The following is a 26,136-nucleotide window of genomic DNA, read 5'->3' as shown; positions in this document are numbered from 1 at the left end:
CTTCTCCATGGGCGCAGAGCAGCAGCCGACACTGGCCGGAGAAACGGTGGCAGAGAGCCAGAGATAAGGACCTGAACTGGAGGAGCAGCAGAAGCAACATGCAGCACCGCAGAGAAGACTCCTGGAAGGAGAGCCGAGGAAAGGAGAGCCAGCAGCTGAGAGCTACAGAGTTCTTGGGGGTAAGACTGTACCAGCCCCCCAAAACTCCCTTGAGACCCCTCTTGGAGAAGAGGGACATGGACTCCTATTTTGGAGAGCAGTTTTGGACATGCAGCACCGGAGAGAGAGAGGAGCTGAGAAGCTCAGAGCGTCCCGGAGCTGGACCGGGACGGCCAGATGGAATGTGGGGGGAGTTGACCTTGGCTCCCCCCCCTTGCACTGCTGCCACGGTGGCAGCCTGAGAGACAGGGCACAGAGGCCCTGCAAGAGATACCAGACCGTCACGAAGACCCCCCTGTGTCTTCGTGATATGACGTGGTGAAACGACCTTGTCTGGGGTTACGAAGCCCACGGAAGACCCCTCGGTTGTGAGGCGATGGGGCCGAGAGAGGCTTGGATACCTCCCTCGTGAGAGCTGGCAGAAAGCCAGCTATCAGCTGCTGCATGCATGAGAAGAAGAAACCTGCTGCCTCAGAAGAAGCTGCTGCTTAAGGACTGGAAGGGATCTGTCCTTCTTTCCCTCCTGGACTTTTATTTGGAGGGGAGAAGAGATCTGATCCATTGTAAATACTATATGTCATGGTAGAGATAGTTGCGATCGTGTGTATAATGTGATATGGTATTTATTTGTACAGTCATTGTAATATATTTCCCTTTCCTCCACTTTTGAGTCTGGTGTGTTTTGTCTGGAAAAACCCATCTCACATTAGATTGAGATGTGGGAGGGGGAATGGAGCTAGGGAATTGGATTTTGGGACTATCTCAAACCATGACACTGTTACACCATCCCCAGATAGCAACAAATTCTAATGCCATGTCAATATCCCACTTGATGTCCCGTTCAGTGGGGCATCACTAATATACCATTTATGTTTTTAGTGTTCTTCTGTTACCGTGCCTGGAATATGCACAGCTGGGACGTGCTCAGCCTGCAGTTGACCATTTTGCTTTGGCAGTCAGTCATCTGTCGCTTCTCATTTGCTCCTCCAAGCCAACACTTCATGTCAGCTAACACCTGAATATTAATGCTGGTTGGTTTTTTTCCCTGTTCCATTTCTTATGCTCAAAAGAGATTCATAGTAAATATCTTCAAGGATCTGCTTGCAATACATTATCTTAAAATTCGCATTTCCAAGTACACATGCAAAACATTTGACAAAGACAGCTGTCCTGTCATACTGCCCAAGCATGTCTTGTTCTTACCTTGTCCTCCTCTGCCTGTCTGAAAGCATCTGTTGTCCTATCTCCTAGACTATAAGTGCTTTGGCAGAATGTTGCAGAACTTATTTTAACTGTTTGCCCATCATTGCCAAGTGTCCTAGATGTTAGGGAGAAAAGACCTTTCTATTGCAATGATAGAGTGAGTATGTTGCAATACTTTATAAAACAACAATACCTGAACTGTGATGAGGGTTAGAATCTAAACTTACAACCTCCTTGTGACCTGTGTTCTCTGTTCTTCCACACAGGGATAGAGGGGAGCTGTACATATTGAGAAAAGCTTTTAGCAAGAAAATATCAAGAACGGATTTACTGAACTAGACCTTTCTTTCCACATCAGCTGTGGAGCCAGTCTTCCTCCAACAGAGTAGAACCATGTCCTGCTGAAAAGGCAGCAGGGTATCTCAGGAACTGAGGCCTCTGACACACAAAATAGGACATGAAGCTGGACGTTCAGTTGTGCACAAACTCTGATCCTACCTGTATCAATTTTGCACCACAAGACAGTGGGAGCTTGGAACAGGTCAGGAATGGCACAGACCCTTTATATTTCAAAGCAAAGATTTTGTTTTTGTCTCTTGTGTTTGCCTACTTAGTAAGGAAAAGCAACTGCAACTGATATTTCTCAACCCCATATAAAAGCCAAGTCGTATTTTCACATCATTACAGTTCAGGAGTCGCTGCCCACAGTCCTCTCACTGTAAAAAAACTTTGGATCCAGAACAACTGAGGAAAAGAAATCATCTCATGGCGGTTTATTATTCATTTTCATAGGACTTGTGGAAAGAATCTTAAGAGAGGGAGGAGAATAAAAGGAAGAAACATGAAGTATACAATTAAGTATACCCAGGGAACACAAAAATACAATTTATAGTCCCAAAAAAATTTACTTCTGCACTGTCATGCACAAAAAAGTTTCAACTCCAGGAAGCTGACTTTGCTGTTAGTCCAAGTAAAACTTCTGATCCCTAGTCTGGACACTGAGGAAAAAATTGCACAATTACATATAACATCCGTTCAGTGTACACCAGTCCTCAAATCCACCCATTCCCAGTGAGACAAAAGGCTGTATAAAGGCTGAGGTTGTTGTGCATGGGTTGCTTTTCCCACTTTTTGCTCCTCACTTATCTCCCTCTCATGCTGTTCCTGTGTCCGTTCCCTGCCATGGGTTGCTGTTTTGGTTTAACCCCAGCTGGTAGCTCAGCCCCACAGAGCTGCTCCCTCTCCATGTGGTATTAGTGGAGAGAATAGGAAGGGTGAAAGTGGAAAAACTCATGGGTTCAGATAAAGACAGTTTACAGGTAAAGCAAAAGCTTCACACACAAACAAAGCAAAACAAGGAATTCACTCACCACTTCCCATGGGCAGGCAGGCGTTCTGCCACCTCTGGGACAGCAGGGCTCCATCACACGTGATGGTGACTTGGGAAGAAAAATGCCATCATTCCAACCATCCCCCCCTTCCTCCTTCTTCCCCCAGCTCTATATGCTGAGTATGATGCCATATGGTCTGGGATACCCCTGTGGTCAGTTAGGGTCAGCTACCCTGGCTGTGTTCCCTCCCAATTTCTTGTGCAACCCAAGCCTGCTTTCTTTAGGCTTGACTCTGTGTAAGTGCTGCTCAGCACATCCCTGTGTTATCATTACTGTTTTCAGCACAAATCCAAAACACAGCCTTATACAGGCTACTATGGAAAATGTTAACTCAGTCCCAGTCAAAACCAGTACAGTTGCCCATGGCTGAAGTCCCTTGGGGGATTCCCTGTCCCTTTTGGCTCAGTGTATCTCCCTCCAGCCTCTTCCCTGTAGCTGACAGTTTCTTTCCTAAATATGCTTGTGCAGAAGCACTATATGCTCCTCAGATTTGCTCCTCCAATTTGGGAGGGGTTTACCTCAGCGTCTGAACTGGCTGTAACCAGTTGCTCAGGGCAACTGACCTCCTGCCCAGGGCACCATTGGTGCTCCCAGCTACATCAGCCCAGAAACTTGTGCCTTTTACAGAGGGGCTCATCTTTTACTGCTGCATTCTGCATGAGAAACACAGTTCAGTGAAAAAGAAGGGGAGAAGTGTTAAATGGAAGAACTGATAAAAGAAAAAAAAAAAAAAACAGCACTAAAATCTGTGTCTGGAATAGGTGGGAGCTGCTGTGCCCTTATTTGCATGTATCCTTTTCCATTGTGGTCAAATCAAGCATGGGCTCTGAGCAACCTGGTCTAGTGAAAGGTGTCCCTGCCCAAGGCAGGGGGGTTGGAACTAGGTGATCTTCAAGGTCCCTTCCAGTCCAGACCATTTTGCGATTCTCTGATATTGCTTTTACTCCCAGTTGTACCCCCACTCCCTGCCTGTGCTGAGCACGAATGGAGCACAGCTCTGACCAAGGGGGGGTTCTGGGCAAGCAGCAGTGACGGACCCCCAGTGATGGAGGGGTGAACAAACTCCATGCCATCAGCAGTCCTGCAGTGGGTTCAACTAGAAACATCTTGCTTCAATCAATACTGAGTAGATCACTGACTCTTAGGCCTGCCTCTATATTTCCATCACTTTATCCTAATCACTTTTAATTTATTTTCCAAATTTGCTGGAAGGCTGTGTTTCCTCAGCACAGACATTATATAGATCAATCCTTTTGCAGGCTTTCAGATTTGATGTACAAATTTGTGTTACACAGTAATGTACATTGGAAAGCATGAAAAGGTGGTCAGGGTAATTTCTAGTGCATGAGATCTTATACAATGTTGTGATAAGCTTTGCAATCACTGCATCATTACATTAATTGTTTGTCACTGTGCACATGTGCATATAATCAGCAGCCTTGAACGGAATACATTACATTACTCCTGTGTCAGATACAGTGTGTCTCAATCCATCAAGAGAATGAGTTAGGAATGATTAGAAATGAATGTAGGAGAGTATTTAAGCCAGAAGCAGGAATTCTAATTATTTCACAATAAGTATTTCACATATTTGCTAAACTGAGTTGTCATGCTGCTACTGATTATAATTGTCTTCTGACACTGACAGGTGATTGAGCTGTGATTTTTGTGTCTATTGAAAATTTTAACTAGAAAATTATTTTTGTACTATCCTGGATTCACTTAGAAAATATTTCAAAAGTAGTTATGTTGTTACCTTTACCTTTTAGGACACCTTGAAACTATTTTTTTATGCTTAATAAAACTTCACTGAGGAAAATTTAAGTAGGTGCTTTTAGTTCTTCAGTGTGACTCAGTACTGACACACAGAAGATGTTTCTCTAGTATGAACACAGATGATGAGAGGAAAATAAAAAGAATAATTTGGTTTTATCTGTTTTCATGTTACTGTAAGCAGATAGGAAGGTAATTGAGGCTATGTCCCTTTTTGAAAGGTGTGTGATGCAATGCATCAGTTAAGAACTAGGTTTTGAAGCTCAGTGATACCTGCCCAATGCAATCCACCTGAGGTGCTATCAGTCAAAGTAAGTCTGAAAGAGCCCTCAAGTCTGATATTAATATCAAAAAAAAACTGGCCTTTTTAAGTTGCATTGAGGTGGTTAAATGTGTCTTTTAACTCTCTTGTTTAACATGTGAAGGGTGAGGATCTCATCTCACCTCTTCCTGCTTTCCAGGTTCAGGAAGTGACTGAAGCCTTATTGTGAGACAAGAGGAGAGGATGTCCTGGGGCAAAGCTGAGGGAATGCCAAATGATGGCCCTGGTGGATGCAGCAAAGAGGAACAACCTCCTTCATTCATTTGGTCCAGAACTGCATCTTAACTCTACTAATCTGGGCAATGGACAGAAAACAAGACGTAATGAGCTGGCTTGATGATGCAGGAAAATGGATCAACAGTAACTGCAAAAGTCAAACTTCTTCAGAACAGCACACACACATTTAAAAATATACAATAAAAGTATATAAATATACAAATGTATATAAAAAATACAAATATACAATACAATTGCCATTGTGTCATCTGTCGTTTTTTGAGCATGTCTTGTTGGAGAAGGGACCACTGATATCTGAGGCCGATGGTAGGCATGGTGTATTTGTTATTCCATGGGGTAGAAACCAGGGGAACAGACAGCTGAACTTCAGCAAGAGAAATAACATTGATCTACTAATATGACACTATTCCTAAAGATAACCAATATACATTTGTTTCTGCTACAAGTTTCATAGCTGGAGCCTTTAGTGTTACCATAATGTAAAAAATGACCTATAAATGGCTTCGTAAATCCAATATTATACAAAAATTCTTAGAAAAATGTTTTTGAACTTTTGAAGTAATTTTCAGTTGAGCTATCAGAATATTATGAGTTTTAATTATTATATTCCAAAAGAGATTTAAACATTAATTAATCCTCTTTCTAATCTGATCTATGTTACGTAGGCAAAACCCAAAAAATATGGGGAAAAATTACAAAAAAATCAGTAGTAAAAAATAATTCAATTTTTTTTAATGTAAGACTGTCCTCAATTGCAATATATATGTACAATTGATTTTCTGCAGTCTCCAATTTGTCTTCAGATATCTCAAGCCTTTGGCAGGATGCTGATGTAGGACATGATATCCACTTTTAGTCAAGTTGGACAAAGTGCAGCTGCAGTGTATGGAGGAGCTGTATATATTTTATTGACATGACAGAAACTACTAAGCACTTTCAAGTCATGTTCTCACTCTAGTATTCATTTGATAGACTCTAAAAAGAAAAAACCTCACTAGGTTGCACATTCTGATCAGCTTTATGTGAATACCCTTGGCTGCACAGAAGGAACTCAGGGGAATACCTTGCCTAGGTGGTTTGTCAAAAATGGAAAACCTCATCAAGGTTTATTGGAAAGCTGAGTTATACTGGTACTCTGGTCCAGCTTTTCAGATAGTCGGTCCTTGAAATTTTAATGCTACTCACCTCCCACACTGTTACTTACTTTGCCTGATAAACAACAAAGCATGCTGGCAGAGAATTATCCTCGCCTTGCAATTCTCTCCTACAGGCAATGGAAAAATACTTAGAAATAAATTGCCAGAGCATAAGTGCCATTTCTCAGAATTTCATGGGCCGTAGTCTTTGATGCTAACACAGTTAATGTACAATAAGTCTTTTTATGTAAATACTAAATGTACATGAAATCACTAAGAAAGTGCAAATACCTCGGAAGTTCAGCAATAGATTATGCCTCAGAGCTGGCCATTTTACTGTAAAGATTTCCTTATCTTTTTTTCCTCCTGAAAGAGTAATTGAGAAATTGTCCAGAAACAACGAACAAGTGGTGTAGTTGTTATGCTTGAGGGAAGGTTGCTATCAAGAGGGACCTTAACAGGGTCCCCAGGAAAAAAAAAACATGGACCTGTTAAAGCTGATCCAGAGCAGTGCCATAAAAATGACCAGAGAGATGGAGTACCTCTCCTATGACAAAAGACTGAGTAAGTTGGGGTTGTTTAGCCTGGAGAAGAGAGGACTGGAGGGAAACCTTATTATGGCCTTTCAATACTTAAAGGGAGCTTATAAGGAAGATGAAGAGAGACTTACCAAGCCTGTAGTGACAGGACAAGGGATAATGTTTTTAACCTGAAAGAGGACAGATTGGATGTGAGGAAGATTTTTTTTAAGATGAGGTTGTTGAGTCACTGGAACAGGTTGCCCAGGGAAGTTGTGGATGCCCCATCTCTGGCAGTATTTAAGGTAAGGTTGGATTGAGCTTTGAGCAACTTGACCTTGTGAAAGGTATCCCTGTCCATGGTCGGGTGATTAGGCTAGATGATCTTTAGAAGTCTCTTCCAACACAAACCACTCTGTGACCCTACAAAACCTCACTTTTCTGAGCAGAATATTGTACAAATATTTGTTAAAAAAACTCCTTGCTATTGTCTCTGTAAATGTACCAGGGGGTCTGCACTGAAATCAGAGATAATCGGCACAAAGTGTTTTCAAATTCTCATGTTACCTGCTCACCTTCCTGATAAGTTGTTCTTTCTCCCTAAAACACATTAGTTTATAGGTGCTGTAGCTGAGTATTGATCCTGGAGTGATTCAGCATAAACTTCAGGGTTCCACCCTTACAGAGTTCACAGGACCTTACAGGCATAAAGTTAGGGCTGGATGAATTTTGTGAATCAGGTGATGAGACATTGAGTGGGGTTGAATTTTAGTGTCATTTGGGAGTTGTTGGATACTTCATCATTTCATTCCACATCTAACCTTCTTGCAACTTAGCATTTTTGACATAAAGCTGAAGAGCTCTCTCTATGGATATTAACCATAAAATGAGGATAATATTTTGAGGACATTCAATGAAGTCACTAAAATGTATTTTCAAGCTTCGCTTTTTATTATACAGAAGGTACTATGTTAAAAAGCATTAAGGTTGCAAAGACAAGCACTGTAAAGTGATATTCACTTGTACTTCCTTCCCTTGTGAGCTCTCTTGAACAGAGGCGCTTTTTAATATCTATCCATCAAATACCAAGCTCATTCTTGGGGGTATACAAATAAATAATACTAATAGATGCTGGAGGGAAGAAATACCATCACAAAATTTTAGATTTAATGTGGATGACATAAGTAGTTCATTTTCATTTTGCAAGTTGAATTTTTTTTTTTTTTTTTGCAGACTGTAACTCGCTCTCTTCTTCTTACCTTATACAATAAATATTTTATTGCACAGACCTAATTGTCAAACGTGGAATGTTTGCCAGGTTAATTCCCGTTTTCCAGATTAATTCCCATTTTCCAGTTGGTTCCCAGGTCAATATATCCTAGAGCACAATTCTTCACTGCTGCTGCTCCGCATATACCATAAAAGACCTAGAGCAGAACATGCAATGCCCCATTAGGGGAACATGTAAGCATCCATGTACACAAAGGCTTAACTCCTACCATCTATCATCACTGCAACATACTCACACTTATATTCAGATATTTATTTTATTTGGAGGAATCTAGCTAGGTGTGAACTATTTCAGTTAGGAAATAACGCTGGGCAAGTTACATTCAAGTAAAAAAAAAAAAAAAAAAGATTAAAAAAAATTAGAAGGATAACAAAAAAAAAAGGAATTGGAATCACATTTTGAGCCCTCTCCAGCTTCTTTTGGATCAGAATGACAAACTTTCAGCAGCTGGGTGTTCTTCCATGCCTGTATGAGACATACTTTCATTTGTCAGTCAGCATTTCTTTAAGTAATAACTTTACAAATGCACATATCCAGGCTGCCTGAAGAAACTAACAGTTAGGCAAGATCATTTTAACTATAGGCAACATGCTATTGCAGTTGTCTACAGCTGTATTTGCACCAATGGATTCTTGGAAAATATCTTAAGGAAATGCTTTTGGAGATGATTTTTTTTAGTAATGAGCCATAGTTTCAACTACTCCTTTCATAGGCCTATTTTCTCTACTCTTAGCCCAAAATCCCATTGCCTGCATCACTGTGGAAGCTAAATCACTTACCTAGTGAACAGATGGAGAAAAGAGAGATTGTTTGAAAACATGAAGTACAAGTATCCTACCTTAGCATTAATGTTGTCAAATTCTATAGATGGGCCAATAGATTTTCCCATTTTGAGGTTTTTACTACATCAGGTGGCACAGTCAAACTCCATGGCTGCAGTTGGCTTTTTTTCTCATTTATTAATTCATTTGAATTCAGAGCAACTTTTTCCCGGCTACTAACCTAGAAGGAGCTCGGTATATTAACATCAGATGTTCCAGCACAGTTAAGTCATTGCTAAAATTAATTCCACTTTTTTTTTTTTGCACTTATGCATTACATATTTGTAACTAGGAAGCTCCTTCTTGAATATCAAAATGTTTTGTTGAATTGCAAGATGGAGAGAGACAGATAGTTCTTTTTTTTAGAATGAGGTTCTAAATGTTTTCCATTGTTTGTTTTTTTTTATTGCGGTTGTTGCCTCTTTCATATTATTAAATGATAGCTCAACAAGAGAAACACTTAATGAAAGTCAGAATCATTCACTCATTCGAATTTTGGTAGTTATTGTTTGATAAAAGACAATCCCTCAACAAGAACAACAACAAAATAGAGAAAGATAGCAATCAAAGCATCTATTTCAAATAGCTCTATTATTATATTTCTTTCAGTACTAGAAAACATCTGTCATGTGAAAAACAGTAAATTGAGTCTTTTTCAGTTTTTATGTTGCACAAGGCCATTCTGTGAAATAAATACAGGAAATCGTAGTGGTTTCAGAGTCAGAGGATACCTGTCTTTGTTATGTGCAGAGCTCTCAAAAATATTGCTTTGAATACAGTATTCAAGGATAATACATTTTTCTGGAACAAGTCAGAAGAGTTTTCTTCATATTCTGACATGCCTATTCAGAATTTCAAGTTGTTAGCCTTAAAATAGCACTTTAAGTTTCACTCTCTTCTCCTATATTTCAGTAAGAAAGACAACTCTCAATGTGTCAAAGGTTACTGAGAGAGCAGCATGACTTCTCCTGGGTTTTATATTTATGGTAATTTTCACCAAGTTCAAGAAAAAATGTGAGCAAAAGCAAGACTACTGTATTAGGACTAAATAAAAATGTGAAAGTATTTTGTGGGAAAACTACATTAACAGTTCTCACACTTCATATTAGTCTAAAATAAATAATAAACTAAAAACAGCAAGTATGGAAGCAGTTCTATCACCTCATTTAACTAGTATTTTAGTAAATTATAAATACCAATTTACTCTTAAATCAAAAGCTGGAAATGGTGAGCATTATTGAATCACTTGCAAATTTTTCTCAAGGAAAAATGAAAGGAAATTTCAAATTGAATAACATTAATTATTCTCTCTTTAATATTTAGTATTAACTCAAAATCCTTGAGTTCATATTTTTGCATTCCTTTCATATCACAGTTACAAGGTAAGTAGAACTGAAATAAAAAAGCAAGAGCTGAAAAGTCTGGAATTCAAGGTCAAAGGGCTTGGCCATTCCCTGCCACAGATGCCTACACAGAGATGCTGTTTCTATGCAGTCTGCTTGGGAACAGAGCATGTGGTTGGAGAGAGAGAAAGGTTTTAATCATGCCCTTACTCTGTTCCTTTGGCCAGTGCAGGTGAATCAGTGCATGAAGGTCCAGGAGACAAAGTGGAGAACAGGGAAGCGGAGTGGTTGTAATTTGCAGCTCATATTGACAGAAAAAAAAAAGAGATGGGAACTTTTTCTGTTTCAGAGGTATAATTCATACTTGTTGTAGCTCCCAGAATGCAATCTAATGGACAGAGTGTTGAAGTCTGTTCTACATGTTTCCCAGGAATCATTTTTCTCCAGCAGTATTTCTAATCTCCACAAACGAAATAAGTAAGCCACTTGAATCAAACAGAAGTCCTAACAGTAGCTCAGTTTGATAACGTGTGGGGGAGTTTGGACCCTGATGAAGGTAAGAGGAGAAGTTACCACTGACTCAGTGGAGCCAGTTCTTCACTGGCCATCACTGTAGTTCTCTGTGGTCTCATGTACTCTGCAAGTTGTTCTGCAAAACATCCCATTTCCTCTTGGATTTTGTATGCTTCTAGTGTCAATATAGAATATGAAAAAAAAGTATGAAGAAAAGTCCAGAGAATATTTACATGTGGTTTGTTTTTTTCTTTTCCCTCTCTCTGCTTTCCCTCGTTTCCCTTGTCATCTTCATTTGCTTAACCTCTTGGGCTTAGCTTACATCACATCTCACTGTGAGAGGTTGGTTGTAGGGGACAGCTGAATTCTGTGCTCTTCCAGTGGGGCGGGAGGCACTAAACTATGCCCTACCCACCCTTATATATGTAATGCCTCAACTATGAAGTGGGAAAAAAGCACAGTTTACAAAAAGCGAAGCAGAGAAGTCAGAGTTTAAAAGGGAAAATGTTTTATGCTATACTGAATCTCTTCAGATCTACGTAGGATCTACTGGCTACAGGATGAGTTTCAGAAATGGTGCTCATTTAGATGCATGAAAAAGCAGAGCAGCACCGTTCTTCTAGCAAAGCCATGGCATAACTTTGGAAACATTTTATTTGTATCATTATCACTGTCTTTATTTTAGTGCCATCTCTGGGAAGCTGATCATTCACATCTATACCAGTCTTGTTTACTTGGATTGCATGGATACCAGATCAGTATTAATGTTCTTTCCCTGTCAAACTTGAAATCACAACTTCTGCTGTCACTGGGAGCTACACATTTGAGTGAACCTGAGACACAACTGCAATACCAGCTCACCATCTGATCTCAGCTTTGTGGAGTGGGCTTGAAGACTTACTGAGCCAGCTGCCAGGGATTGCCCCACAGTAACATAACTCTAGTGATAGCATTCTTGCACTTGTCATCTTCTGTGGTGTCTGAAATTCTGACACATTGTCTGCCCATGCGTAGTGTGTCTAGAAGCCATAAAATAAATGTGATGCCATGTTGCAATTAACATCAGTGGTGCTTCAAAGCACAGAGCTGTTAGGGAGAGTTGCCTGTAGGGTTTTGTGGGAACACACTATGTCTGACACAAAAAAAAAGTTCAAAAGAAGAGATGAATAAGGTTTTGTTTAGCCAAAAAGCACAAACTGAAATTACTGACAACTAAGTCTCTATATTAATGGTGCTCTTATTTTTTGTCATAGAGATAGAGATGACTTGCCTTAAGCTTTTAGATACAGAGTGGCAGTGAGCTGCTATGAATCAAATGTTGCTTTGCTTCAGCCCTGAGCAGCTGCTAAAAATTTTTCATGCAACGGAAAGCAAGACATCTGGTCCAGTATGTTCCCTTGTCAAGTGTAATGAAATAAGCCTCCCTTCTAAGTTTTTAATGGTATTATTTTACTATGCAGCTTCTGAGGAAGACAGAAGTAGCTGAAGACTATGGCATAGCTAGTGATGTCCTGCCTCCAGCTCTGCAGAAGTGGCATTGCCTGTTTTATCTAATGAAACTGTTTCACTTGAATAAGAGGACTCTGAAATAGATCTTTTGCACTTATTCTGGAAAATACTCAGATTGACAGCTTATAGGTAATGTCCACCTGCTGATATCACTGTTCTAAATGGCAAAGGACCAGCTCACAGAAGCCCAGTAATGAGGAAGTTCCTTCAGATGGAGCTCTGAGCAAGCTCTAATAGGGAAGAACATGTTGTAAGGGGAACGTAGAACTCGTTCGGAAAAACTCAAGGCTGTATTTAATGCATATGATCCTGTAGGTTTTATCTTGGCTCTCTCTAAGACTCTAGTTTTTGAGGTTTTGCAAGGTGCTATTGCATTTAGAGTTTCACAGTAAGCTCAAGTAATCCTGGATTTTTTTTCTTATTAAATTAGATGCATTTGAGTTGGACATTATTAATTGATTGTATTGACCAGCACTTTGGCTACTTCCATAGTTACTTATTTAAATATAAATAATGAATCATACTTTTCTGGAAGTTTCCAGTGCCCTACTGTGACTTAAAATCACAAAATAAAAACCCACAGCAGGTGCAGGGTTCCAAGACAGTGAGCAATGATAAAACAGTACCTTTAAAGATCCATTTTTCCACACAGTTTTATTCACAACTGCTGCAGGAGCCCAAACACTAGCTTCCAAACTGCATACTCTCAGGGGCTGGTCCCATGCCAGTGTTATGAATAGAGCTTAAGCCAATCAGACACAAGACCCAGGAGATATAACTCAGCCCATTCTGCTCTTTCCCACTGTATGGAATAGCTATTGCATCCTTCTCTATCTGGGATTTTTCTGGTTTGGTAAAGAAAAAAGCATTTGAACATTCCACCTACAGATGAGACCAGAGTTCCTGTTTCATTAGTCAGTTGTAGTCTGGGAGCAGAGGGCAGGCACAGAATTCTGCTGTGGCAGATTGACTACAAGCATGACTTTAATTAAATGAGACAAAATGCCATGCTAACATGAAAACTGTAGTCTATTTATATGCACTAGTCTCTTTTGATATCTTCCACCATTTATTTGGTAGAATAATGGGGAAATACTGTTTGTGACTGGATTTTTTTAATCGTTTGAAGAAGCTGATATATGTCTCAGAGCACTTGCAATCTGGTTTTCAAGGGTGTGGAGAGCCAAGCTTAGTCTTATTCTTTCCCTCTGCCATGCTAGTTGTTATCCCTGCAGGACCAGAGAAGAGTAAATCATTAGCAAGATATTAGAAGCAGAGATAAATAGGAAATAGCTGATGTTAGTATATCCCTTAACGAGATAAACTTAATTAATGTGTGACTGATTATGTTTTTTTTCCCAATCAAAATATGAAGCAGAAAGAAACCAGATAGCACAGCAAACAGATGTGCCATCTGGGAGAAAATGGATGTGAAATATGAGAAATACTGGTTTCTTCCATATTAAAAAAAAAAAAAAAAGTGAAAACACATGTTCTTAAATCTAAATAAAGACTCCGTTTTGCAAATTGCAAAACTGTCTGAATCTACCTGAAGGTGAGGAATAAGAGAGTGAAGTAATTCAGTTTACAGTAATGCTTAAAAATGGTGTCTATGCTATCATTATTTGGAATGGGAGAAATCCAGTTCAGTCTCCAGGTGTGTTTTTTATTTCCCATGCCATTTTCTGTGCTCACGTATATTTTTATGTTGAGATTTGCTGGGTTCATATTTTGTTGTTCCTAAGTCTCAATCACTGTAGTTCAGATATGCTGTGACCAACAGGTGAAGAAAGGTGATTTTTCTACCCCTACTCTATTCTCTTGATTTCCCTACCTGGAATACTTTTTCCAGCTCTGGTGTCGCCAGCAAGAAAAAGACATGGAACTTTAGAGAGGGTCCAGAGGAGGGCAAAAAAATGGTCAGTGATGGAACACCTCTCCTATGAAGAGAAGCTGAGAGAGTTGGGATTATTCAGCCTGGAGAAGAGAAGGCTCGAGGGAGACTTTATTGCAGCCTTTCAATACTTAAAAAAGATTATAAGAAAGATGGAGAGAGACTTTTTACCAAAGTCTGTAGTAACAGGACAAGGGATAACACTTCTAAATTGAAGGGAGGGTAAATTTAGATTGGACATGAGGGAAAAATTTTTAAGGTGAGGGTGTTGAGACATTGGAGCAGGTTGCCCAGAGAAGTTGTAGATGGAAGGTAGATGTTCAAGGTCAGGCTGGAAGGAGCTCTAAGCAACCTGAGCTAGTCCTAGTGGTAAATGCCCCTGCCCACAGCAGGGAGTGTCGACTAGATGATCTTTAAAAGTCCCTTCCAACCCAACCTGCTCTGTGATTCTATGTTTCAATGATTCAGGTAATGCTATAGACAGCGAAGCTCATAGCATGGTTAATTTTAGAGAATGGAAATGGACGACAAAAAGCCTCTTTCTGTCTAAATTATGATAAACTAGGTATCTCAGGCAGATGCTTTGCTCTATAAGGAGCACTCAGACCTTTGGTACCAATCTACCGCCCTGCACAGTCAAGTCCATTACAGCCAAAATATGAAAATAAACAATCAGTGCAATGTCCTGCCTTCAGCTGCCATGATTTTCTATACATCAATGCTGATATCGAGCATATTGATTCAGATTGCAGCAAAAATAACCAGAAGAAAATAAGACCTCATCTATTCTATGAGAAAATAGGCTATGAATATCTCCATCTTCAGTACCTAGCCCTGTGCTCGTGTTATGACTGCATACATATATACATAATTTCCAGTGTGGTACATGATGTTTGAAACGCTCGAATTCTAAAATTGTGGACATTTCAGCATTGAATGTTTTTTTCTATCTGTAGCTTCTGCTGAAGTGCAGTGAAAAGATTTATTTCTTCCCAGTTTGAAAACAAACCAACTGTAAACCCCTAAGAAAGCTGTGAGAGAGAAAACAATAAACTCTCTTGTGTAAAGTGAGAAAGATGAAAAGCGTAACCCCTGCTTTTCTCCAGTCAATCCATCCTCATGCCAAGGATATAACATGAATGGGAAATGGCATGAATTAACCTGTCCTCTTTGCAACCTTTCACTTGTAATTTCGTAGTTTTATTACGATGCTGTAATAACTGTGATATACATGGCTATCTACAGGAGAGAGTTATTTAAAGTATAGTATGCTGTTTTTTAAACTGAAGCTGTAATTTAATTTCTGTGTTAAATGTTACTTTTTGATTCTCTTACATCCTACACAAACTACTCTTGATATAGTAATTTATTCTTTTTTATATTTTCTCTTTTTATATTTTTTAAATCAAGTCTTTGAATTCTGAAAGTCATTTGAAGAGGAAAGGAGGACTACAGCTCTGGGTGTTCCTGCTCCAGTAGTGCATGGCAAGATCAATTTGGGCATTAAGCTTTAGCTTTTACCCTCTTGCAAGCCTGCCAAGCAGTAGGTATTATTATGCCAGGAACTCTCAGCTTCATTAAAACTTCAGTATGTTATCAGAAATTCATGTGTTAGGCAGACATACTGAAGGACTCCATAACTCCTTACTTGGAGAAAAACTGAATTTTTTCATGAAGTTAGTTGTATGTATTCTTCAATATTTTTTTTATAATTTCATATAATTTGCTCAAAATATGTAAATATCCACATTTAAAAAGAAAAAAAAACAGTCAATTTTTTCCTACCATTTGTTCTAAAATTAAATTACATAACTGATTGATTATAGTTTAATATCAAGTATTCTCTGTAGCTGAACATCTTTGATTCACTTTAAATTCAACAGATAGTGTTTACCATAGACATCATTTTCCTTCCCAATTACCCTCTTGATTTGAATTTGAATATCTTTTTAATCGGATATGTTTTACCACAGAATTCTGGCGTTTTTTTCTGTATCTTGTGTCAAGTTAGACAGTACCTACTTAAGTTGTTACCTGTTTCATTTTGAGCAAAATTCAGGTGACAGGAATGAATCCATTAAGTGCAAAGGAGCTGAACAGACTTAGAGTAAGCTCTAAGGAAAGGTTAACTTTGGGTTCAGTCTGCAAGCTGAAAGGAAAAATTGCTGCTGCTGAAACTGAAAATAATCACTCTGAACGATTTTACTGTTGTATTTAAATCTTTTACTTTAAAATTTTCTTATTTTGCTTTAAAAAGTACAACAACTCTTTGTTGTTGTTCTTTTCTGAATCTGAAAGAATGTCCATCACCTATAGGAAGCATACAAAGATACATGAGGTTGCGGCCTGAGGGAATTCTCTGATCTCAGAGCAGCAACCTAGTTTATGAAGGGAACTGTAGGAGAAAATTCGCTCAGAGCTTAAGGCTCTGGTGATATTGATCCTAGGCATTTGGGTCAGAATACATTATGCATTCATAGTAAAACTGTTCTTCTTTCAAACCAAAGCCAGTAATCACTTCTTTGGCACTCTAAATGGAGGGGTCAGCTCACTTTATCAAGTTGCTGTGACTGATGTCATGCAGTGCTGAGAACAAAACATTGGACTACACTGGCAAAACTGTGAATTTTCCCTTGTGTTTTTAGCACTGGTTGGAACAGAATAGCTCCAGGGTAGAGTGTGATTTCCACCTTAGGATTGTTTATCATGCTTCATCTGTTGGTTGCCACTTTATAAACTGATCAGGCAACTACCTACAGGGATGACTGAGAAACAAGCTACAGTAGAAATGGAAATACCAAACCATGATGAGATGCTTTGGATGCAGACTCTGCAAATCTGTTATGTTCTCAGGCTGCTTAAACATACCCATATGATGTTATGCACCTGAGAACATGGCCAGAACACAGTCATTCTATACTAGAGGTAGATTTCTAGGATCTCTACAGGGAAATGTGCAACTACAACTATTTTAGTTTGGTTCAGTACTCCTCTGAAGTTCATATCCTGTCTGCTTATGGAGTGGTTTTGGAGTGCTTAGATGACAATTATTTGGACAAAATTAAAAAAAAAGTTACTCTGGGAGGGCCCCAGGTGAGTGCAAATAGGAAATCAGCCCATAGGATCAAACTGGAGCTAGTCTAAAGGCGTGTATGATTCTCATTTGCATTTGACCTTCCACTCCAGCTGTTTCATTCTACAGATCTACTCCCTTCATCCTTTTACCAGTTTGTGCCCAAAACAGAAAACAAGAATAAGGCTACAGACTACTCCCCCCTCATTCTCCTTTTTAAAAGTAAGAAATCGCTGAGGAAGAACAAAAATTTGGTTTATAGTTAGCTACTGACATGGAGACCAAAGAAAAATAGACAATAATTCTGGATTGAACTTTTTTCCAGAGACCAAAAAAGCTAATAGTGCTAAAAGCAAATATTTCAATGGATGCCTCCTTACAGAGATATGCAGTGTCGACAGAATGTAATTACATGCAACTGTTGCTTTTTTTGTCCATGGAGTAGTATAAATCACAGTAATTTGTGTTTGATTTTTAAAGAACATACTGTAGATTTGGGCATGAATCAAGGAGAATGCCTCGGCTAAACTCTTTAGCTCTTATTCATTTGTTTGCATTGATTTTTCCATGATTGTTAGTGTTTTTCTATTGTATAGAAAAAAAAATATGGGAGACATCTGGTAGCTACTAATTAACTGAAATTCTCTAATTTATAGTAACTATTGGGAGATCTACTACTAAGCTTATAAATGAGCAACTACAATTTTAAAAGTCAGGATAATTTATCACAAAATTTGCTAATCTATTTGCTACCCTAGTTTTAATTATTTATGGCTATTCATAGTATATTGGCGAAATGCAGAGAACTGTTGTAACTGCAAATGCATCAGTTTATGTTTCTGAAAACCCAGTTCTGCACTTTGGAGAAGCTGGGAGATGAATTATGGTCTTGACCAGAAAACCCAGAACTATCTCTAGGTTCAACACTTCTTACATATATTTTTAATTAATTTAAAATTATTTGTTTTGTATAAAATTATTTATTAAAAATATGTATTTCTTTCTAATTATTTTTTTTTTAGTTTTCATGAGTGATTGATATGAAGAGGTGACAGTGTATAAAGGCATCAGCTGATGCTAAATTATTTGAATTGTTAAACATTTGTAATAAACATGCACATCAATTTCCTAACTGTTCTCTAACTTAGGATCTTCGTGAGTGTGTGTGCAGTGAGTGTGTAAAAAGACATTTATTCACTTTTCTTTTTAGTCACATAAGATAACATCTCACTTCATTCTTTAGCAAGGAATGTAGAATGTTAAAATTCATAGCTCTTGATGAAATAACTTTTTCTATTCAAATCAAATCAAAGGTAATATTCTTTTTCTCATCCCATTGCTTGGGAAAACACTGAATAATAGACGTTATCACATTCAAAAAAATTGATGTGTCCATGACTAATAAAGAAATAGAAATGCAGTACATTTTCTAGCATTGAGTAATTGTAGACAGGGTTCTTAACAGAGGTGCTGCTGAACTGCCCTGACTTCCACTTGCTTAAGGCAGCAGAGGTCAAAATCTGCACCCAAAACTTTGCCTCCAACACCAAAGTAAGAATGTGGAGAAGGAATGGGAGCTTTACTTTTGAAGTGGCTGGGAGTAGGTCTCAGTAATACAATATCTTCTATGTAGGGGAGGGGAATAGAAGGAGAAAAAAAAAAAAGAATATTTCTGGAAAAACCTTCTACCTGTCTTTTTCCAATGGCATAGCTTGCCCAGCTTCACGTAGCCGTACTGCGTTGGTGGCATCAACTCACTGTCCCCTGGAAAACAGTCTGACTAGAGAATATCTTCACGAATTTCTGTGGGATTTCTGGATGTGCCACCACCTGGCTGGAGCCATGCAGTGCACGTAGCCTGCCCTGGACACCTGGGCAGAGTAGTCCTCACAGGTCCTGTGTGTGTAACCAGCAGAGGAGTTGTCCAGATGCAGGGGTAGGCCATGTGACACTCCCTTTGGCTTGTGAAGGTGAAATGCTGTCATTCCAAAGGGTTTGCATATCACACTTAAGTTTGAAACCGTTCCAAGGTGAACACTTAACACGAATTAAGTTCCAGTCATAATTTCAGTTGTTTTCAGGTAAATTAGTGCTTTTGAAAGTTTTCTTTACAAGAAAGACTAGACCTAAACATAGATAACTATACCTTCCTACTTATGGAAATTAAGGCCACAGACTTGAATGATTTATTTTCTGAAAAGAAACATCAGAACTGCAGTAAAAAGAATGTTCTGTACATGATGATTCTGAGAATAGAAAGCAAAAATTTTATCTGTGTGTATGATGCTTCCTGATTTTAAGGGAACATTTTTGATACAGAATTTTAGGTTAGAGACATTGCTTCTGGGAGCCCAAGTGTACATTGAAAAATGAGCTATTGACTTAAATAAGAAATTAACATGATTTTATTTTGTGTAGGATCTGTAGACCAGGTGAAATGTTTATTTCCCCAAAGCCAGTAAGCTTTAATTTCTGCTAATGTTTTAATTTTTGTTAAGGTCTGGTGTGTCAAGTTGTTGTGCCTGTTAATTCAATATATTGGTTTCACAAATGTTAATGTATTCGTAAGCATGTTTTCTTGTGCCTAGTTCTACCAGTCAGCATACCAGACTGTTCCCAAACTAATACTATCTCAAATAGCATGGTACAAATAGTGTAAAAAAAAGAAACCTACATCAAGCATTTTGCATTGATTTTTACAAAAACTGTCAAAACACTCCACAATGTTATTCATGTCAGCATTTCTCTGAGGCATTCAGTGTTTACATATTAAAAAATCCTTCTTCTTTGTGATACTGGAGACATCTGCCCAATCAGTGCTTTCAATTTTGTCTCCATTTAAAATTGTTTTAGACGAACTTAGGCTCTTATGTTCTGATTCTGCTCTCTCACTTCACCTATTGTTACTTCAGTGTGATTCTGTCTACTACTATGAATGGGTTTAGCAAAGGCAGGTCCTGCTTGAATAACCTAATCTACTTTTGTGGCAAGGTGATCTGCTTAGTGGATGAGGGAAAGGCTGTGGGTTTTGTTTCCCTGGAGTTTAGCAAAGTCTCGGCAGAATTTTCCACAGCATTCTGCGGGAGACACTGGCTCATCAGGGCCTGCATGGGTGTGCTCTTTGCTGGGTAGGAAACTGTCTGGATGTCCAGGCCCAGAGTGTGGTGGGGAATGGAGTTACATCCAGCTGGTAGCTGATCACCAGTGGTGTTCCCCAGGGTTCAGGACTGGGGTCAGTTCTGTTTCATGAGGAGCAACTGAGGGAGCTGGGGTTTTTTAACCTGCAGAAAAGGAGGCTCAGGGGAGACCTTATTGGTCTCTGCAACTACCTGAAAGGAGGTTGTAGTGAAGTGGGGATCGGTCTCTTCTCACAGGTAACAAGTGACAGGACGGGAGGAAATGACCTCAAGTTGCAGCAGGGAAGGTTTAGATTGGATACTGAGAAAAATCTCTTCATGGATAGGGTTATCAAGCATTGGAACAGGCTGCCCTGTGAAGTGGTTGAGTCACCATTCCTGGAGGTATTTAAAAGATGTGAAGATGTGGCACTTGGGGACATGGTTTAGTTGTGGACTTGGCAGTGCTAGATTAACAAATGCACTTGATGATCTTAATACTCTTTTACAACTTTAGTGTTTCTATGATTCTATCACATGAAAAATATAACAATATCAAGAGTTGGGCCCTTGAAGCCAAAATTACATAAATAAGTGCAGATATTCTTTATTTAATTACTGATTCATCTGTTCTGGTCCAGCTCCTAGTTCAGCATGTAGAAATATTTTGTGTCAGAGTCTATTTTCACCTTGCAAAGGTTATGATTTATTTTTAGAATTCCAGATTATTTGTGATACTTTTTTAAAGACATCTCCTAAAGTTTACAGAGCACCTACCTGTTCTCTGTTAATTCCCCACAGTTCTTAATGCCCACAGCCATAGGGCTTCAGCAACGATGTTCTGTCACAGATTTCTATATTCCAAAGCACCCAACGATAAAAACCCAAGAGATTTTATACATTATTAACATTAGTGCTTCCAGCATATATGAGTGTTTCAAATGTCCTTGATGGTTAGTGACTACTATTGAGTACTTTGCTAAACCATAACACAATGAAACATTTAGTCACAGCATCACATTCTGTGTGAAACACGGTAAGGTGTTGATGACATTTCTCAAAAAATAAGAGGAAGATACACCACTTGATGGCAAGGTGACACACTGGTTGTGTGCTCTCTCTGGAGGATCATAAAGCTGTAGCTGCACTTCAGGGATGGACTTTGCCCCAGGGCTGGAAAGGTGAGAACATCAGGATCAGCACACCTTGGTGCAAATGTGCAATATTTCCCTTGAAACTATGCAAAGATTTATCTTACTGTCACATCCCCCAAACCTCTGAAGCAGCAAGTTCAAATTCCCTGTGGTGCTACTTGCAATTTTCAGTGCTGTTTTCCTATTGCAGGCAATTTGTTCCCTTCCTTCACTATATTTTCTCTCAATTTTACTATATGCAAAGATATAAATGTAGGATATTCTAAACAAATAGAAAAATATTGTAGATGGGAAGGTTTCTGCGAGGGTGAAACTTCTTTTAGATTGAGAAAAAAAAATCCTGTAAAGATTGATTAGGTCATCTTTAAATTCGCTTTACAGACCCCTATGTCCTATTTTGACAACTCTGGTTAGAAAGTAGGATTTAGGTGATGATTTCATTTACCTAAATGTCATCAGCTGATGAAATTCCTGGTTCACAGGAAACTGATTTATAATGATTAAAAACTTGCTGGGTACCTTTGCTGATATATTTTAGATGTGTTATTCATGAAATAGCAAAAGTACTGAATTACTGGAAACTCAGGTGCTAATTAATCCAATAAAGCAAAAATAATTATCTTTTTGGCATCTCACCAAATATTCACCAAGATAAATTTATAGTTCTTTACACTGGATCATGTGTATCACTCACAGAAGACATTTAAACCCATGCCTATTAGGAGAAAGTCCAAGGTGGATTACACTGTTTTTGATGACAACTGTTGTTTTTGCATGTTATGGAGGCAAAGGAAGTTCCCCATGTGAGAGTAGCTTTCTGCTTCAGGAAAATGCAAGCAAAAACAAGCACTAATAAAAATTAGAAGTCAGTCAAAAAAGTAGGGGATTTTAAAACTGCAATTTTTAAAGCTGCAATTTTTAAGACTGCTACATTATTTCCATGTTTGTTATTTTTTCATCTTTGATGTTCATTTATTTCACGTCATTTCATGTCTTTGGGGTTGTTTCAAGTCTTCAGGGTTTCCACCACAAGTGCTAGAAATCTGCTCTTCTTTGTCTTAGTTAATGAAATATGAGCTTCTCAAGTGAGATCACAATCATAACACCTGAAGCTTTAAGAAAAATACTAAAAATTATAAATTCTAATAATTTGAACAGAAAAATTGCAGAAGCAACATATGCTTGAGTAGTATATAACTGTATATGTAAATATACATGCATACACATGCACATGCAGACACACACACACATGTATTTATCTGTATACACAAATGGATAAATATATATGTGTAAGCATATACACACAAACCTCTGGATAAATATATCTGAGTGGTACAACACAGGAACTATTCATAGCAAGCAGCAAGGATGTCTAGAAAAGAGCATCTGTCATATGTCAAATACACACTCCAGTTTAGAGATAGTAATTATTGACAAATGTCCAATATCTTCCCTCTCCTCTCAGATTTAGATATTTATGTGTTTCTACTAATTGTATAGTTTTCAACATAAAAGGATATGTGACCTTTTATGAGCACATATGTAACTAGCAATATAAACAGATTTTAGCATCCACCATGAAGCTTCACCTGTTATTTGCTTATCCTGTCTGTAATATAAGGCACCTGTTTGTTAAAATTTGGATCCAGGCATAATTCAGGGCACTCAGGTGAAATTATGCTAGCTTTGATGAATCCCCAGTGGAAGGCTACAATGCCAAGAGAGAGTTTTCCAGAATTTTGAGGTGTTTTATGAGAACAGTATTAGTTAAAAATCGCCAAGCACAAATAAAGGTCCAATAAAAAATAACAGTGCTTTTCTCATGACTGCTTCTGAAATACTGGCCAGCACTCAGCAGTATGCTAACTAGAAAGATATTGATCAATTAGAGAGAATTTAGCAAGCAACAACAAATTAATTACTAGGGGACGGTGAGGATTTAGGAGATGGATTAATGGTATTCAATTAGGTCTGTGATGACTAAGGAAAGCAAGAAATTGTGTTCAGATAAACCTCTCACATTTGCTCAGGTTCAGTGAATGATATGGTGCTATGTGGTTCTTATAACAAAGGATGTGCATCAGGTCAAAAAGATGTTACATTTGCTAATGTGAGAAGGATGATATATCATTTGCAGGAGGGGCAGGGGAACATGCTTTCATTTGCAGCTGAACAGCACACAAGTAGCTGCAGCTCTGTTCTCCTGTCTCCCTCATGCTCTGGGACCCCATGTGTCATCTGCTCAGAGATTCATATGTGGTTCTGATGCTGCATCACAAATGGCTCCCCAGTAAGGCCTCAGCCATCAGCCATATGGGAGTGTGAGGAGGGGGCAGCAGGATGAGTATTATGATGAGTGTGCAAGATTTGATGGGTGAGAAATGTGTGAAGGTTGCTAACTACATGAAAGGAGAAGTATTTAATGCTTTGTGGGAAGATATAGCTAAAAATAAAATTAAGAAATTAAAATTTAGTCCATATCACTAAAAATAAAAAAATAAATTAAAATTTAGTCTATCAAAGAAATAAATCACAAGAACAAAACACAAAAGTGTATTCTGCTGAGGAATTGCCTCCTGAGTTAATCTGGAGGATGATTCACCACTGGTATTTTAACATTATTCTGTATGAAACACTAGAAAATGTGCTTTTGGGACTAAGCCTTCCTTAGCAGAGAAATGGCTTCATGATCAATGAATCTCCGATGTCTGCAATTTTCTGAGAGTATTCTAAACAATGTTCATATTTCTGCCCTAGAAAGTGCTGCTGCTGAGCGAGAAGAATCTATGTACTGCTCCCATGAAAACAGTGAAGCACAATGAAAAAGAGCTTGTGAGTAATAATTAGAACTATTAGCTAATAAACTAATAATATTTTAGTCTATTATGTGGGGTGGGGAGGAGGAAGAAGGCAAGCCTCATGCCAGAAGCTCTGAGTCACAATTAAATCTTATGCTGCAATCTTACAGTATTTCCCTTTTATGGTGCCTGCCAGTTGTGTCCCCAGTAAGAACATGTGGACACTTCCACTTCTTCCCTCTTGCGTTGGTATCTCCTCTTCTGTGCACATGGAGAGAGCAGACACAACACCTCCATATTTCAAATGTCAGCTATTAACACTGTATGGTTTAATGTTCTACCTTATCCCAGAGAAGCCACAGAACTTCCTTCTCTTACAACAGCTCCCTTCCTTCTCATGGGTAGAAAGGGCTTGTCTAAGGGTGTAATTTGCGTTTCGTGACACATCTCTCACTGGGAAAATCCTTCAGCTCTATGAACTCCTTCATGGGCCTCACTCACATCTCCTGATGTTGGTTCTTCAGGAAGAGAGAAATCCCTGGTGTGGGCTCTTCACTTTAGTCCTTTCCTCTCTGCACTCAGACACAGCCCAGTCTGGGTTTCCCTTTCCCCATCCTCGACGTGGGGGAGCCCAGCTCTAGTTCCTTCTCCGTCTGAAGAACCATTTCCGACGTCTTGTGGGACGGGGAAGGGGGATCCCAGAAACAGGGTTTTTCAGGCCCCGAGCCTGGAGGGGAGAGGTGCCCTCCCCTCCCCCCAGCACCCACGTGGCTCCATGGCAGGCACAGAGACAGCACACCGGGCGTGGAGAGGAGGCAAGAGAGCGTTTATTGTTGGGAAGGGGTTTATAAGGCTTTTAGGAGGGTCAAAGGGGAACCAATCACAAGTTCAGGGTCACACAAAAGAAACCATCAGGTAAAGGGTCAACAGCCAATAGGAAGGGGTTAAACAAAGGACCAATGGGACGCCTCAGGACACTTTTCCCAGGACACTCCTGCATGGGAGATAACAGTTGCTGTGGGGGGGTGCTGGGAAGAAGAAACACGTGTTTGCAAAGGGACCACAAAGAGCCATTTTAAGACATGTTTAAACAAGTTTCTCATCAGGTATAGTGCTACAGCCCAGGAAGAGTCTGCCACTGTGAGAATTCCTTGCTTAGTAGCTGTTCAAGTGTGATGCAGGCAATTTTTTTTTCTCTTCTCAATCTTTGTATGTTTGACCTTCCCCTACACGAGACCAAACCGTTTTTCAGCCATGGTACGTACACACAGACGTGTATCTTTTTTTTAAAAGAGTGACGTGACACATTACAGACACGCAGTTGTAGGGATGGCAGTCATGGGACTGAGGAGTCAATAAGTTGTGACCAATTCTTATGATCAGAAGACGACCAGGGAATGATGTGTTTCTAGTTTGAGGTAACAGCTCAAGTTGGCACTGAAAGTAGAGCTGCATCACTGACGTGGGATTACTTGTCCAAGTATCCATTCTTTTGCATGTTTTTCAGCTTTCTCAATGGCTTAGTTTCTAAAACACAGTGACAGAAAAAAATAAAGAGGGAGGACTTGTTTTGCAGTTATGAATAATTTTAAGTTCTATAATGTTTATCTTGCTTATTAAACTCTTGAAGTGTTTATCAAGCCCTTGTTAAACCTTGTGCACAGCAGTGATGACCTGCTGAAGCAGGCAACACTGATGTTTTGTGGATCAATTGGTGCAGCATTACAGAGCTCTCGATAGCCTCCAGGATGAATCTAGCTGCCAATAAAAAAAAACAAACAAAAAAAAAAAAAAAAAAAAAAAAAAAAAAAAAAAAAAAACCACAAAAAAAAGAAACCAAACCAAAACCCAAAAAACCCCAACACCTCACTAAGTTTGAATAAAA

This window comes from Pipra filicauda, unplaced genomic scaffold, assembly GCF_003945595.2.
Source record: "Pipra filicauda isolate LSUMZ 115617 unplaced genomic scaffold, ASM394559v2 scaffold18_size4552066_pilon, whole genome shotgun sequence".
NCBI lineage: Eukaryota > Metazoa > Chordata > Aves > Passeriformes > Pipridae > Pipra > Pipra filicauda.
The sequence above is the reverse complement of the archived record's forward strand: the minus strand, read 5'-3'. Positions refer to the sequence as shown.